The sequence below is a fragment of the Pinus tabuliformis genome, chromosome 1_1 (genome assembly GCF_031772625.1).
Source record: "Pinus tabuliformis cultivar Carrire ecotype Pingquan chromosome 1_1, CPIR1, whole genome shotgun sequence".
Lineage (NCBI taxonomy): Eukaryota > Viridiplantae > Streptophyta > Pinopsida > Pinales > Pinaceae > Pinus > Pinus tabuliformis.
The window spans coordinates 824,187,577-824,201,737 of record NC_142297.1 but is presented as its reverse complement, the minus strand read 5'-3'; the positions used below and the strand labels follow the sequence as shown (position 1 = coordinate 824,201,737).

At 39.1% G+C, this 14,161-nt stretch overlaps 1 long non-coding RNA gene across 1 annotated transcript; it reads left to right on the top strand.

Annotated features, from left to right (window-relative positions):
* Positions 1-11,608: 11,608 nt before the first annotated feature.
* On the top strand, positions 11,609-12,717 carry LOC149216628 (uncharacterized). Its single transcript, XR_016250580.1, has 3 exons — positions 11,609-12,097; positions 12,232-12,302; positions 12,382-12,717. It is a non-coding gene; the product is annotated as an uncharacterized LOC149216628 (long non-coding RNA).
* Positions 12,718-14,161: the final 1,444 nt, after the last annotated feature.

Here is a 14,161-nt window from a genome sequence, read left to right as displayed (position 1 = left end):
CTAGGCGATTTGGTCTGCAAACAAGGATTAATGGTAGGCCCTGTGAAGATCATTGTTATTGTCAATTTAGAGGCTCCAAAGAATGTAAAACAACTATGTGCAACTCTAGGCCACACTGGATACTACAGGAAGTTTATCAAAGCTTATGCACAGATAACTGCGCCAATGGAGAAATTATTGAAGAAGGACGCGACTTTCTGTTGGGATGAGGAGTGTCAGAATAGTTTGATTGTTTTAAAGGAAAATATGGTGACTGCGCCCATTTTGGTGTTCCAAAACTGGAAGAAGGAATTTCATGTTCATGTGGATGCCTCCTGTATTGCGTTAGGTGTGGTATTAACCAAGCCAGGTGAGGGTTAAATTGATCATCCTATAGCCTTCACGAGAATGAAATTGTCAAAGGTCGAGAAGAATTAATCAACTACAAAGCGTGAAGGGTTGGCGATGGTATACGCACTACAAAAATTTTGACATTACCTATTGGGTGTGCACTTCAAAATGTACACAGATCATTCCACTCTCAAATACCTGGTCAACAAGCCTGTGTTGGGGGGGAAGATCTGTAGGTGGCTGTTGCTTTTTCAAGAATATGACTTTGAGGTGATTATGAAGCCCAAACAGTTGAATGCGGGATAAGATCACTTATCCAAAATTGAGACAGGCGAAGAGCCCACTAGTTTGGAAGAAGGGTTGCTGGATGCACAACTCATTGTTGTACGTGTTGCAGACGATCACTTTGATGGCATAATCCAGTTTTTAACCACTAGCACAGCCCTGGAGGGATATTCTACAAAGCAGAAAAAGGAATTGGTGGTCCATACGACTGATTTTTCTGTGATCATTGGACACTTGTATAAGATGGGCTCCGATGAAATATTGTGTCGATATGTTCTGGAGTTCGAAAGATCCAGCATCCTCACCAAAGCACATGGAAGAGTGGCGAGAGGACACTATGCTGGCAGAGCAACCGCATAGAAGATCCTGCACACAGGATTGTGGTGACTGACGGTGCATAAGGATTCTAAGGTGTATTGTAGGGCATGCGATGATTGTCAAAGGATGGGAAAGCCATCGTGGAGGGATGAACTACCCTTAAACCCACAGATTTCTTTGTAGGAGTTTGAAAAATGGGTGATTGACTTTGTGGGTCTGATACAGCCACCAGGGAAAAAGAAAGGTGCGCGATACATTATTATTGCAACCGAGTACTTGACGCGATGGGCAGAAGCACATCCGGTCAAATATTGTTGCGATGCTACAACTACAAAGTTCCTTTTTGAGTTTGCCTTAACTCGGTTTGGTTGCCCGAAGATATTGATGAGCGACAGGGGTACGCATTTCTTAAATGAAACTATTGTTGCAATGCTCGACGAATTCTAAATTTTTTCACCAGAAGAGAACACCCTATCATCCACAAGCTAACAGTACAGTTGAAGCATTCAATAAGATCCTGGAGAGTGCATTGACAAAGGTTTGCAACACGAAAAGGAATGATTGGGATGTACGCATACCAACAGTCCTATGGGCATATAGGACAACATATAAAAAGTTGACAGGCCAAACTCCGTTCAGGTTGGTCTATGGCATATAGGTTGTGATGCCCATGGAGTATATTGTGTTGATTCTGCGGATTGCAGCACTAACTGATATGGCTGATCGCGAGACTATGGAGGAATGCCTCGTGCAACTAATGGAATTGGAGGAAGATAGGTTTTTGGCAGGATTTCACTAGCAGGTGTAGAAGGAGCGCGAAAAGGCCTGGCACGATTGACATATAAAGCAGCGCACATTCCAGGTAAATGATTTAGTGTTACTTTATGATAGCAAATTCACGAAATTTCCTGGAAAATTTCAAATGCATTGGTTGGGGCCGTATGTCGTCAAAGAAATTACAGATGGTGGCGCAGTTCAGCTCGCGAAGCTGAATGGAGAATTGTTTCTAGGAAGAGTTAATGGCAGTTGATTGAAGTTGTACAAAGGTGATCCCACCCCTGCGAAATGACTATATGATGGTGGGATAGTCTTAGTACTCCAGGAAGCTGCAAGGAAGTACGGGACTATAAACTACACTACCCAAAAGTTGAAAAGACAAAGTAAGGGGGCTGCGCAATGGAAGGAAGTAGGGCGCTGAGGAGAGATGTGCCAAGATGGTTACACCATGGAGGTTGGTGTCATGCAGCCTGGTCAAAAAGTAGCCGTTGGGTGCACTATAGATGATTGGATGGAAAAATTTCTGTTAGAAGGAGCGGGGAGGGCGCATTTATGGGGCAAATATTTGGAAATCTATCGCCAAAGACGCATTAATGATAGAAAATTGGAAGGAACGATTGGATTTGAATTCAAATTCACCTATAAATCTGGCAGGCTGACCAGCATTCGAACACTTTTCTTTCAATAAGTTTTCCTTAATCCTTGCTGCCAGAGAGCTTGTTGTATGTCTGAGAATATTTGGGAAGACATTTTAGCACGGCTAGAATTCGCCAGCTTACCTGAGTGGTGCCAAGAGATCATATTTGAGAGAAGGAAGACCACTCCCCCCGTAACAGAAGTCGCAACCGAAGCCATGCCATTTGAAGCCACAATGACTGAAGCCGTGCCATCTGAAGCCGCAATGTCTGAAGTCGTAACCGCTGAAGTCTCACCCCATGTTCCAATAAGGACTGCACAACTTTATTCGAGTAGGCCATGGAACTCTGGACATCTCTGTAGGAGGATCCCACTCTATAGAATATCCGTACTGATATTTGGGAGAAGCAACAATAGTTTGAAAAACTCAAGTTGACTACATGAACTTTGGCGCCAATCCAACGCTTCATCCAACTCTAGGAAGGAAAAAGCTGCAAACAGAGATTGAAGAGTTGCACCATAAAGAGGCCATCTTGAGGGCCAAAACACAACCATGGACCAAGGAAGCAAGCCAGCTTACTCTATCGGTTCAAGACAAATTGAAGACCCTCCAGTAGACACAATGGAAAATGGGCCTCGCGATCGAAGGCCCTACTACAAAGAAGCTGGTCGAAGTAGTACAACAGGTCGCGGTGCAGGGTACAACGGATTTGCAGGTTTTGAATATGGAGTTCCCAAACTCTAGGACAAGATTGCAGTGCCAGTCGAGTGACTTGAGGGCGAGTCACCCAATTTTTGTTGGGGGCCTGTTGGGATGGGGTCCCTAGGGTTACGTTTTGGTCAAAGTTTGGGTAAATTTTGTAATATCTCTTTGTAAGTATTTAAAGTCTGTGAAATGTGGAAGCAGAGCGTGAAGATAGTATGAGTCAAAGGGGCTTTAGTCCCTTAGGTGGGTAAGTAATAGGGAGATTTTGAGACCTGCCCATGGTTCGCAGACCATGGTATTGTAAGCAAAATGCTATATATAGATGAGTTATAGCTAGTCAAAAAAGTAGCTAATAAAGAATAATTTTTGTAAGGGCAAGTAAGCTGAGGTAGTAAAGGTCTATTTCCTGTGCGCGGAGACCTTGGTAAGTCCGCAGGCTGAGTGCGCGGGGAAAGGAAGTCTGTATTGAATTGATTATACTCAATAAAGACAGCTTTGAGCCAATTCTGATGCATCTGTGTCTTCTTTCTCACTTATGTAAGTTTCTGTATTTTTGCTCTGTGTTATAATTTATATGAATTAATTCTTATATGGTGCACAAAACTAGTAGATCAGTAATATTTATGCATGTTAAGAATGATTAAGAGCCTTCACGAAGATCTGGAAGTTGTTTAATCACATTTACAGTAATTGTTTGTTCGGAAGGGTTAAGGGTTCGCGAAGGTAGACCGAAGCCCTAGGACTGTAGAGACCTATCACACAGGCCTCTAGATGTAGAAACCTGGTTCTGTCATCCCCCAATACTGCTTCGGGTGAGACTGCAGCCTGTGCTACGCAGGTTGTTACCAAAAGGGCTAGAAGTTAGGGTTTTGTTGGTTGGCGCAGACAACGTTGAACCTGGGTCAGGCCCCATCAAGCCAATAGGAATCTGCAATATAAAATTCATCCATGCTCTCTCGATATCATATGTGCACCAACAAGCACAATCCTCATCATCATCAACAAATGCATGTGGTAGTCTTCAAGGTAAGGTCCTCATGAGCAAGACTCAACACTAGACACTTGAGTGCTTGGATCTTGACTTAGCTTTGCATGACATGGAAGAAGTAAAATATCTCGACCTCATGACAATATGATATGAAAATAGGATACATGGCTTCATGATAATACAATGTGAGATACATGGCTCATGTGAATACACATGCAATGGACTCTTAACCACACTACAACCAGAAACATAAGGACTTAGTAATGTACTAAATGATGTAGCAATTTTCTTCAAACAACTCACAAAAATTACCAACAACTCTCTAATACATAAGAATGCATCAATGACCCTTCCTCATGTGAAAGTTGACTATCTAATGAAGTACAAAGAGTGAGGGTTTTAATGAGAGAAACATCACTCTCTCAAACTATCACCAAACTTCCCATGGAAGACATAGTGTCTTGCATGGCATAAGTGTTATACATGTAAATCATAAGGCCATATCAAACTCCCCCTAAGGATATGCCATTTCCCATCAACAATTGTTGCTTGCTGCATAAACTTATGTTAGTGTGCATAGATAGAAAAATAATCTTCTCACAACATGGTTGCAACCATCAACAATCATGAGACGAAAAGATAAAATGATATGTAATACATCAAACCTTGTAGAACTCCCACAGGACTCATGTGCTCTCCTTCTATGCCTCAAACTGATCTTGTAGACCTGAAATGAATAGATGCATGAAGTTGAAAACTTCCTCCTTTTAATCACATGCACCTATCAAGTTTGGCTTCTCTTTGAAGCCATCTTCTATTGGGAACAAGACAAATATCTACTCCCCCTGAGTAGATTATATTTTTGCAAAACAAAACATTCTTCCTTGAGTTCCTTTGAAGAGCTAGTTCTTTGCAGCTCATCTTTTCTCCTCCATACCTTCTTTATCTTCAATGGTGGGCTTACTCTTTTTATTGGCTTGATCTTGTCATATATGCAAGCTAGAACTTTGTGGCCATATTTTCCACACTTGAAATAACGATTATCCAACAAAATTTGTTTTCTTGCAAAAAAATTACATTCTCTAGCACGATGAGAATAACAATTGCAAGAAAAACAATACCCGCGAAATAAATTTTGATACCTTGTGCTTTGATTTGTTGGACCATGAACACTTGATTACTTCCTTATCTTCATGAACTGTTGCATGTTGTGATTGTGAACTTCTTTTCTTTTCTTCTGCTGATAATCTTTTTTCTTCTTTGGCTTCTTTTGATGATGTTGCATCTGAGGTCCTTGATTGAATTCAAAGGTGGTGCACTTGTGATTGTCTGCTACATGATTGTCCTCCACTTTCTCCTTTTCCTTCACTAGGCACGATTCTTCTTCAAAGCCCAATCCAATTTTAATAAGTAGATATCTTTGACTGATGAGGACTTCATCCAAAATTTTGGTGCTTTTCTCCAACTTTCGATACTCGTATAGCTTGTTATTTTCCTTTTCAAGCTCACATATCAAAGAGGCTAATTCATCTTCTAGTCTTGCACAATAAGCTTCCCTCTCTTGCAACTAATTTGACAAATTCTCATTTTCCTTGATGACTTCCTCATGTTGTATCCTTAGATAAATTATTTCATGTCATTACTCTCATGGCTACTCTCACTATCTTCTTGAGAAAAAATTGGATCTACTACTACTATGAATGTGGAGTCCTTTTTATCATTCTTTTTCTCTTTATGAATACAATGGGGTTTTCCAACAATTTATGAATCTTGAACCCTTTCTCTTCTATACAAACCATGCAGCTTGTCCATAATTTCTTTTGTAGTCTTGTAGTGTCTCACTTCAGCTACATCATGATTTGACAATCCCTTCAAAATGATCTTTTTGGCTTCCTCATTAAATTCATCATGTGTACCATATTCAATTGGCAACAAAATATTCACATAAAGAGTTAAAAGATACGCTTCAAATTTCACCTTCCAAAGCATATAATCTGATCCATGCACAAAAGGAACTCCATCTGCTGAAAAATCTTCCCTGGTTACCGATCATCTACCTTTCAACGGTGAAGCTGCACTAGAAGGAACTTCTTGGATCTGCGCAACTTGATCATTTCTTTTACGGTACGGACAATTTTTAACATAGCGTGGTCCTCCACATCCCCAACACTATACTGGGGGTCTAACAGCTATTTCCACTTCAGTCTTACCAGATTGCTCATTTGTCTTAGACTCACTTGGGAATTTGAATCTGGGTTGATTTCTGTTTACATTTCTGATTGGTTGACCTTTATGGGATCCTTTGCTGATAACAATCTTATTTCCTTTACTGTCCGGCATAAAATTAATTCCCTTTAATCAGTCCATCCCTTTCCTCCATCTCCCTTTTACCTAGTTTGTTGATAGCATAGACGAGCCTTTCGTATAACTTCATCCATGGTTTTCGGGTTGTCAAACTCGAGACGTTCTTTCATAAATAATGGAAAATTGTTGATAAATCTTTGTACCTTTGTTTTTTCTTCCTATATGTAGGGGATGTATCGCAGCAAGGATGTGAATTTCATTATGAATTCATCCATAGATAATTGTCCTAGTCGAAGGTCATCAAACTCTTTTGCCTTCTCGTCATAAAATCTTTTAGTTAAATACTTTTCCTTAAAATATTTCTAAAAATTTTTCCAAGTTACATTATGTTCATTTACTCCACATATCGTTTTCACCTCCTCCCACCATAAGGTGGCTTTTCCTTGTAGCTGGTAGATGGCTAAGCGAGCCTTTAGATTGTGATCTTATTCGTACAACTGAAATACTTATTCATATTAATAAGCCAAGTTTCAACAACCTCCTCTTGTTCACCATCAAAGAGGGGAGGTTTTATTTTTTGAAATTCTCCTTGTAACTCAATTTTCTGTTGTTTATGCTTTTTTTGATCTGATACATTGTCGGATTCTTCCTCTTGATTCTCTTCGCCGCCTTCTGTTTCTGGATTTTCATTTCTAAATTCTTGGTCACCAGTCATGTTCCCATGTTTGAGACTAGGAATCGGCCGTCGTTGATTTTGTCTGTCAGACAAACTCTTCATAATCTTCTCTTTTTCTTGCATCTGTCTCTTGTTGTCTACCTGCAACCTGGTCATCTCATCCTTCAATTCCTGTACAGTTTCCAAAATAGCAGCGTTGGTGTTGTGCGACTCCTCCCCCAATTGTACCCATACTTTAGGATTGGTTTCTGGAAAGGATGTTGGTCATGTTCCCGTCACGGGTTTGAGTGGTGTAAGTCCAATCCTCCTCATGATGGCTGATTTTCTGTGCACATCACAAATGTTTTTATTCATCTATCCTCCAGAGGTCTCAACTTTGCAACCTGAGCGCTCTCATACCACTTGTCACACATCCTCGTTAAACATATCTAAGTAAAAGAGTAAATCACCACTATGGTAAAAAAAAAAAAAAAACTATAAATTAAAAGAATGAGTAATAAATGTTAGAAAAAAGTCATAATTACATCTTTAATCATTGCTCTACGGAAATTGATTGCTATGTACAAAATTTACCAAGTGAATAAATTCTTGACTGTACTGGTTTCTGAACTTTACAATCAAACTGTTTTTGTGTATTAAATGACATTATTATATTTCTATGGCTTTAACAGGCATCTGGGGTTCTATGTTCATAATACACCTATAGTCTAACTATATGGAACTTAACCCCCTTATAATTTGGTGGGACCAAGGCTCTGGATCCTTCCAAGTGCTTCACAGCTGTTAGCCATGATCTCGGGAAGAGTTCCTCATCCACGGCTCTCCATAAGGCGACTTCATCGAATGATGGATGTTGGAGCCTTAATTCCTACGACGTCTCCACCGCATAATAGCTTTGACATTTTCCTCGTTTTCCTGCAGAGTTCTCAGCTCCAGCCCTCGGCTTCAGGGTTTCATTCAGGTGGGTCTTTGCTCTTTTTGTTGACGCTGGTGTTCTTTCCATCTTTACCCTGAATCTTCCATGACAACCCCAATCGTCTGCTCGGTTTTTAGGTTTGTCGGAGTCATTTCTACGCTCACCACTGAGAAGGAGGCAACTAAACTCACCAGTCAAGTCCAGGTAACAATATTTCTTTCTTGGTATAATGTTGACTTGTTTGTTTAATTAATTTTCTCCTTAATGATTGCATTCTTTTGGTTAGGTTCTGCCGAAGGGTTTCAACCTTCTTCGGATCTGGAATGTCTTGCTAGAGACCGTGTCCCCATTCAGTCAACCGAGTTGTAGAATATTGCTGAGTTGTAGCTCCGTCTGGACACTGGGTAATGTGGACAGCTTGTATCGTGAAAGTCATGGGGTTGTGAAATTCAGAGGGAAAGAGTTACTATCTTGCTAGATCTCTAAATTTCTTTAATTAAAATGTACTTTGGACTATGTAATATTCTTTAGGCTTGTGTAATGAAGGTTTGTTACTATATTCCTGGTCCTTTTTATGAACAGACTTTTCTGGCTTTAAGTTATTCATTCTAAAAATGGGCGGTCGTTCTATAAGTCAGAATTCATGGTGCGACTTAATGTTTTACAAACAGTTCTTAATTGAGTGATTAGTTTTGTTTGTGTTTATGCCAGCTGAATGTTATATGCCACCGGACTTTAGTTCTCGGATATAATGGATATTTTGGCAGGGTTTTTTCCCACAGAGGGTTACCGAGATGCTTGTGTTGTATATATTAGGTGACCCACATCTGTCTGGGTTTTGGTTCAATATTACTTATTATCGAACTATTTTCATTTATAAATGGTCTTTTTACTTCCACTTACAGTTAATTCCAGTTTTCCTTTCCTTTTTAAACGACATTGTTGTCGTCTATTATCTATAACCTAATATCTTTAGGGTTTACATTGGTATTCGACATTATTGTCACCTGGTTATCTGTAACTTAATACCATATCATTTTAAGTTTGGTTGTTAAACTACATATGAAGATATTTGTTTACCCATTATTGGGGTTATTTTTCCGTAAGCAATTATATGGGTATTCTTTTTAGTTTTCCAGAACAGTAACCCGTTCTCCACATAGAAATTTTCAATTAAATCTCTGCTCAGAACCGATTCGTCTTTGCTTGTTCTTTTATCACTTTTCTTTGTAAGAGTGTATAGGTTACGTAGCCTTAAAGGTTTGATTTCCATAAATGGTAATTGTTGTTCTTATTTTATAGTTGTTTAATTATATTCCCTTTATTAAACTAAATTCATGTTTTGGAACTTTGGATTAAGTTCTTGTACTTTCTTTTTGAAGATAATAAACCTTTACTCAACAACACATTTAACTTTCGAGCCAGAAAATAAATCTTTTACTCAAAACTTTCAGACAAAAGTAAACACTTATCAGAATTTTATGCCAAATTAGTGTCGACCACACTTAGCTTCGTGTAGCCTGGATAACCTATCTGACATTTCAGCATGGATTCCTCATTCCCCAGTTTATTCCTAAACACTTATCAGAATTTTATGCCAAATTAGTGTCGACCACACTTAGCTTCGTGTAGGCTGGATAACCTATCTGACATTTCAGCATGGATTCCTCATTCCCCAGTTTATTCCTAACTTGTCTGACATTTCAGCATGGATTCCTCATTCCCCAGTTTATTCCTTTCTCGACCTCAGGTATGCATAGCCTCTTGATCTTTTCCTTGAGAATAAATCTCCAAGGAAGTAGTTAGGGGTGGGTAACCACCTACCCTAACTACCTCACATTTGAAAAAACCTACCCTAACTACTTGACATGTGAAAATTCCTTTCTCCTTTCTCGACCTCAGGTACGCATACCCTCTTGATCTTTTCCTTGAGAATAAATCTCCAAAGAAGTAGTTAGGGGTGGGTAACTGCTTACCCTAACTACCTCACATGTGAAAAAACCTACCCTAACTACTTGACATGTGAAAAATACATGATTAGCATCATTCATAACTTAATAAAAAATAAATAAATGTATAAACTTATTATTTCTTTAAAATTGTGAGTCCATTAGCAAGCATCACAGTGTATGTGTTGACTCTCGAGTGTGATGTGAGAATCAATGTGTACTAGAAATGGCACGAACAGAGAATGAAGATGTCCCTTGACTTTTGTGATTTCGGTCACCCAATACAATACATTCACAGTGTAGTAATGGAAATCAATATTTACAAAACTATCTAGCTTTTAGTACACCGCACCATACATACCATCATACCTCTGCATCTTGATACGGACAAAGCACATGGATGGGAATTCATAGCAATGGTATTGCCATAATTACCGTGGAACAAGCCCCAAGATTTGGCCGCTTGTGATTACTGCCGAACGAGAACGAGCTTTGATATCCTCGCGCCTCCGCCTCATCTTCGTTGCCCGCTTCTGATTACTGCCGAACGAGCGTTGACATCCTCATGCCTCCGCCTCATCTTCATTGCCATGCTATGTAATATACATACGATAAAATATATGCCATGCTCATTTTAAATCTAAGATTGAATTTGAAAACCCTCCCAAAAATATTCAAATTCAAAGTTTTGTTTGAACGATGTCAACCACATTTCGAGCAGAGAGTATGTATGGTGGTATGGTATCGAAGTTGCATAACAGTTTCCAGAAAGCTGCTCTACGACACGCTCATGGGCGAGATTATACGACGACATCGTCAGGGTCACTAGAAAGGGTAAACCAGCGGAGGAAGATGACCTGCAGGAGATGCTTTATCTTGAGGTCGTCGTAAAGGAAACCCTGATACGCCACGCTCCTGCGCACTTTGTCCTCAACCACGCCATCACCCAACCCTGCGAACTTGTCGGCTACAAGGTCCCCGCTGCTGCATCCTTCAATTTCTACGTTGTGGGCATGGGGATGGATTCCAGAGTGTGGCAAAACCCGTCAGAACTCAAGCTAGAGTGGTTTTTTGATGAAGGTGTGGTAGTGGATCTGACAGGGACAAAGGAGATAAAAATGATGTCGTTTGGCACAGGGCGGAGGGTTTGTTTACAGATGGTTATCCTCCATTTAAATCTCATCTCATCGTTGCCCGTCTTGTTCAAGAATTTGTGTGGGAATGTGAGCCCAGGGAGTCGGTTGATGATGAATGCACTACAGTTATGAAATACACTCTGCAAGCGCTCATAAAGTAGAGGGAGAAGGGAGAATAGCTTGGTGCATTTTGTACAATAAATGAACTCTTGAAAGAAATTGCCCTTGCAAAATCAATGGAATTTGTCGTGAAAAAATAGTTAATAATGATAAATTGAGTTAAAATCGTTGCTTTTGTAAAGATTTTTCTCCACCAAATTATGATTATGTCTCAATATTCCATGGTTGATTTATTTTATCCATTTTTAGGCCGATAGGCTTTACTATGCATCAAATCGTCTACACTTTTACTCTCCACTTGACATCTGTGCGCGGACCTTCCGGGAGAGTTCGTGGAGTTTATGGCACAATGCTCGGATCTCCAGACGAGGAAAAATGATGACACGGCATGCTCCAACTCCTGAACATGCGTTGCGCTGATTGAAAAGATCGTGAGGCCCAAGATTCATTCTGTATGCGATGTATCTGCACGGAATGAGGTCCAGGTTCATTGCATCTCTGGTCATCCCTCCCATTTCGTGTATATCCTCAATGTCTCTTCCCTCCTAGAATCTTTCAACCAGAGGAAGACGACGCATAAATCTTCAGAATAACGACTGTCGCCTCTCCATACAGATCTCCAGAGTTCTCAGTGTCGAATTCAATTGGAAGCCAAACGATTAAAAGCAGTTTTGAAATTTCTGCTGGCCCTGCAACCTCATTCTCGATTTATTCGTCGGCGCATGGCTCCTAGATGGCTTATAGTGAATGAAAAGACTGTCGTTTAGTTTTCTGTGGCGCCTTGCATGTGTAACCTATCTCAGAGGAATTTTTGTTTATTTTAATACTCTCTGTCATTTATGCTCTAGGGTATCCCTTTCTTCTCTCGACTCTAGCATTCAAGTTTCCTATCAAGGGTTTCAGAGTTACGCTTCCTGATGGTGCCTTCCTCTTCTAGTCCGACGCTCACTATTCGGGTATGTGATTACATGTAACTCAACCATTCCCATGCGATACATATATATTTTGTTTCCCTTTCAACAGGTATGTCGTGTCTAATTTTTTTCTGGTGATTTTAGTATTAATATATGGCTATTTGAATCGTTTCCAGGGTTTTGCAAAAAGATCGATGCTCTGCCACCTGGGCTCTTCGCAGGAATGATTATGGCGCTATCTCTCACGGTAATGTAAATAAGGTTCAATACTGTCTCTATATTAACCTATTCCTTTTATACTCAGCGTTTGACCCTTTTATTTTCAGATATGCTGGTTGAGTATGAATTGGGGTTATGTCATAACCCCATCCTTATTTATTTCCTTGAGGGCGAAACTCCTGGGTCGAGAGAAGTTTTGTCCTAGAATTCTCCTGCCTAGATTTATAAACCATTAATTGTATAACATAACTTTCTTTCTTACTTTTAGTGTTCTAACTGGTTAACTCATGAGGCTCTATGGCTTGAGAGCATAGACCTCTGATTAATTGGGCATCAATTGAAATCTTCCCTTACTGTATGGCTCCTGTGTGAATTTGAAATATGCACCAGTCGTGCAACTATGATTATTGTATAAATTTTGTATGTGTTTGCAATGTGCGCCAGTTGCGCAAACAATGTTATATATTTCTCTTATATAATTGGGTAAATATTTTAGACGGCCATTATTGTTGCTCCTAGGCTCGACCGGTACTTTGGGTCGATATTTATTTTAATGTTGAATTCCATATAGTGTGCAGCGTGTGTGGCTATCCCTATGATATATTTTCCCCTTTCTATGCTAGCTATCAAATTAATATACGGTTTATTTTGTTCAATTTGCATTATATTTCTAGCATGAAATGTGTTACTTAGGTTGCTGCAATCCGTCATATGCATTGGCATTAAAATGAAACGATTACTTGTTTTCCTGTTATAATATTTGTGTATTATTGATTTCTTCTTGAAGATGCCATGTGTTTCATTGATGAAATGAGTTCTCTAGTCATATACGGCGTTTCTCTGTTCATTATTACTTTGATTTCCATAATGTTTATTGGTAACCTATAACTGAAAAGTGTTCAATTAATTGTTGTTTTACCCCATTTATGTCAGATTTCTATGTTATTACAAACCTTAGCCTCGCAACTAATTCACCCTTAAATAATTTAATCAGTGTCTTAAAAAATACCATGTTCTGGTTTAGATCTTGGTTATCGACTTACAACGACTTACAACTGCTTTGATATAACGACTTCTTTCCTTATTCCTAGCTGTTATTTGGTTTTCCTATATATAGGGCCTTTATATGCTCAATAACTTTACTTAGATATATGTTAATACCATAACAACTTTCACCTTTAATATTTAGGATCCTCACTCCATTCATTCTCAAGACTGGTACTACACTTGGTAACACATTAAAGTGAGACTTTTTCTTTTTGTTTGATAGACCATTAACTTACTATGAATTGATTGCGCACTATTAACCCCATATAAATTCTAGGTCTACTACATTAATACTCAATTAACATTTTCAAGGAAGGTGTAAAATTTCATAAAGCATGCAGGCTCTAATTACTGCAAAATACATTCACATATCCCCTTTTTTCACCTAACTGCAATTCCAGTCACTAATTCATTTGAACTTAGTATCAGCCTTTTAGCTACTGCAATTTTCTAAAACTCCGCATGTCCAGAATCTCGGAAGCTCGGTCATCACTATTTCTAATTATTCCAAAGTTCTCCGTTTTGTGAATAATTTGTTCTTAAAATGTTTCAAGATTTTATTCATGATTTTAAACGAGTAATCTAGTTGTAGTCTTTTATGCCGGATTCATTTGTGTGATGCCACAGTTGGGTTTCCTGGAACATATGCATTTGAATTGAAAACAATGTTTTTTATTTTAGCTTAATCTTGGATATATCTCTTTCTGTATGATATGGGAGAATAGTCAAATGTGTAGTTTTGAAGTCAAATAATTCATGTACTATTATGTTTTTATAAGATTGTTAAAGTATTGTTAAAGTATCTTTGTGTGCAACACCTTACAACATGCAAGCTTATAA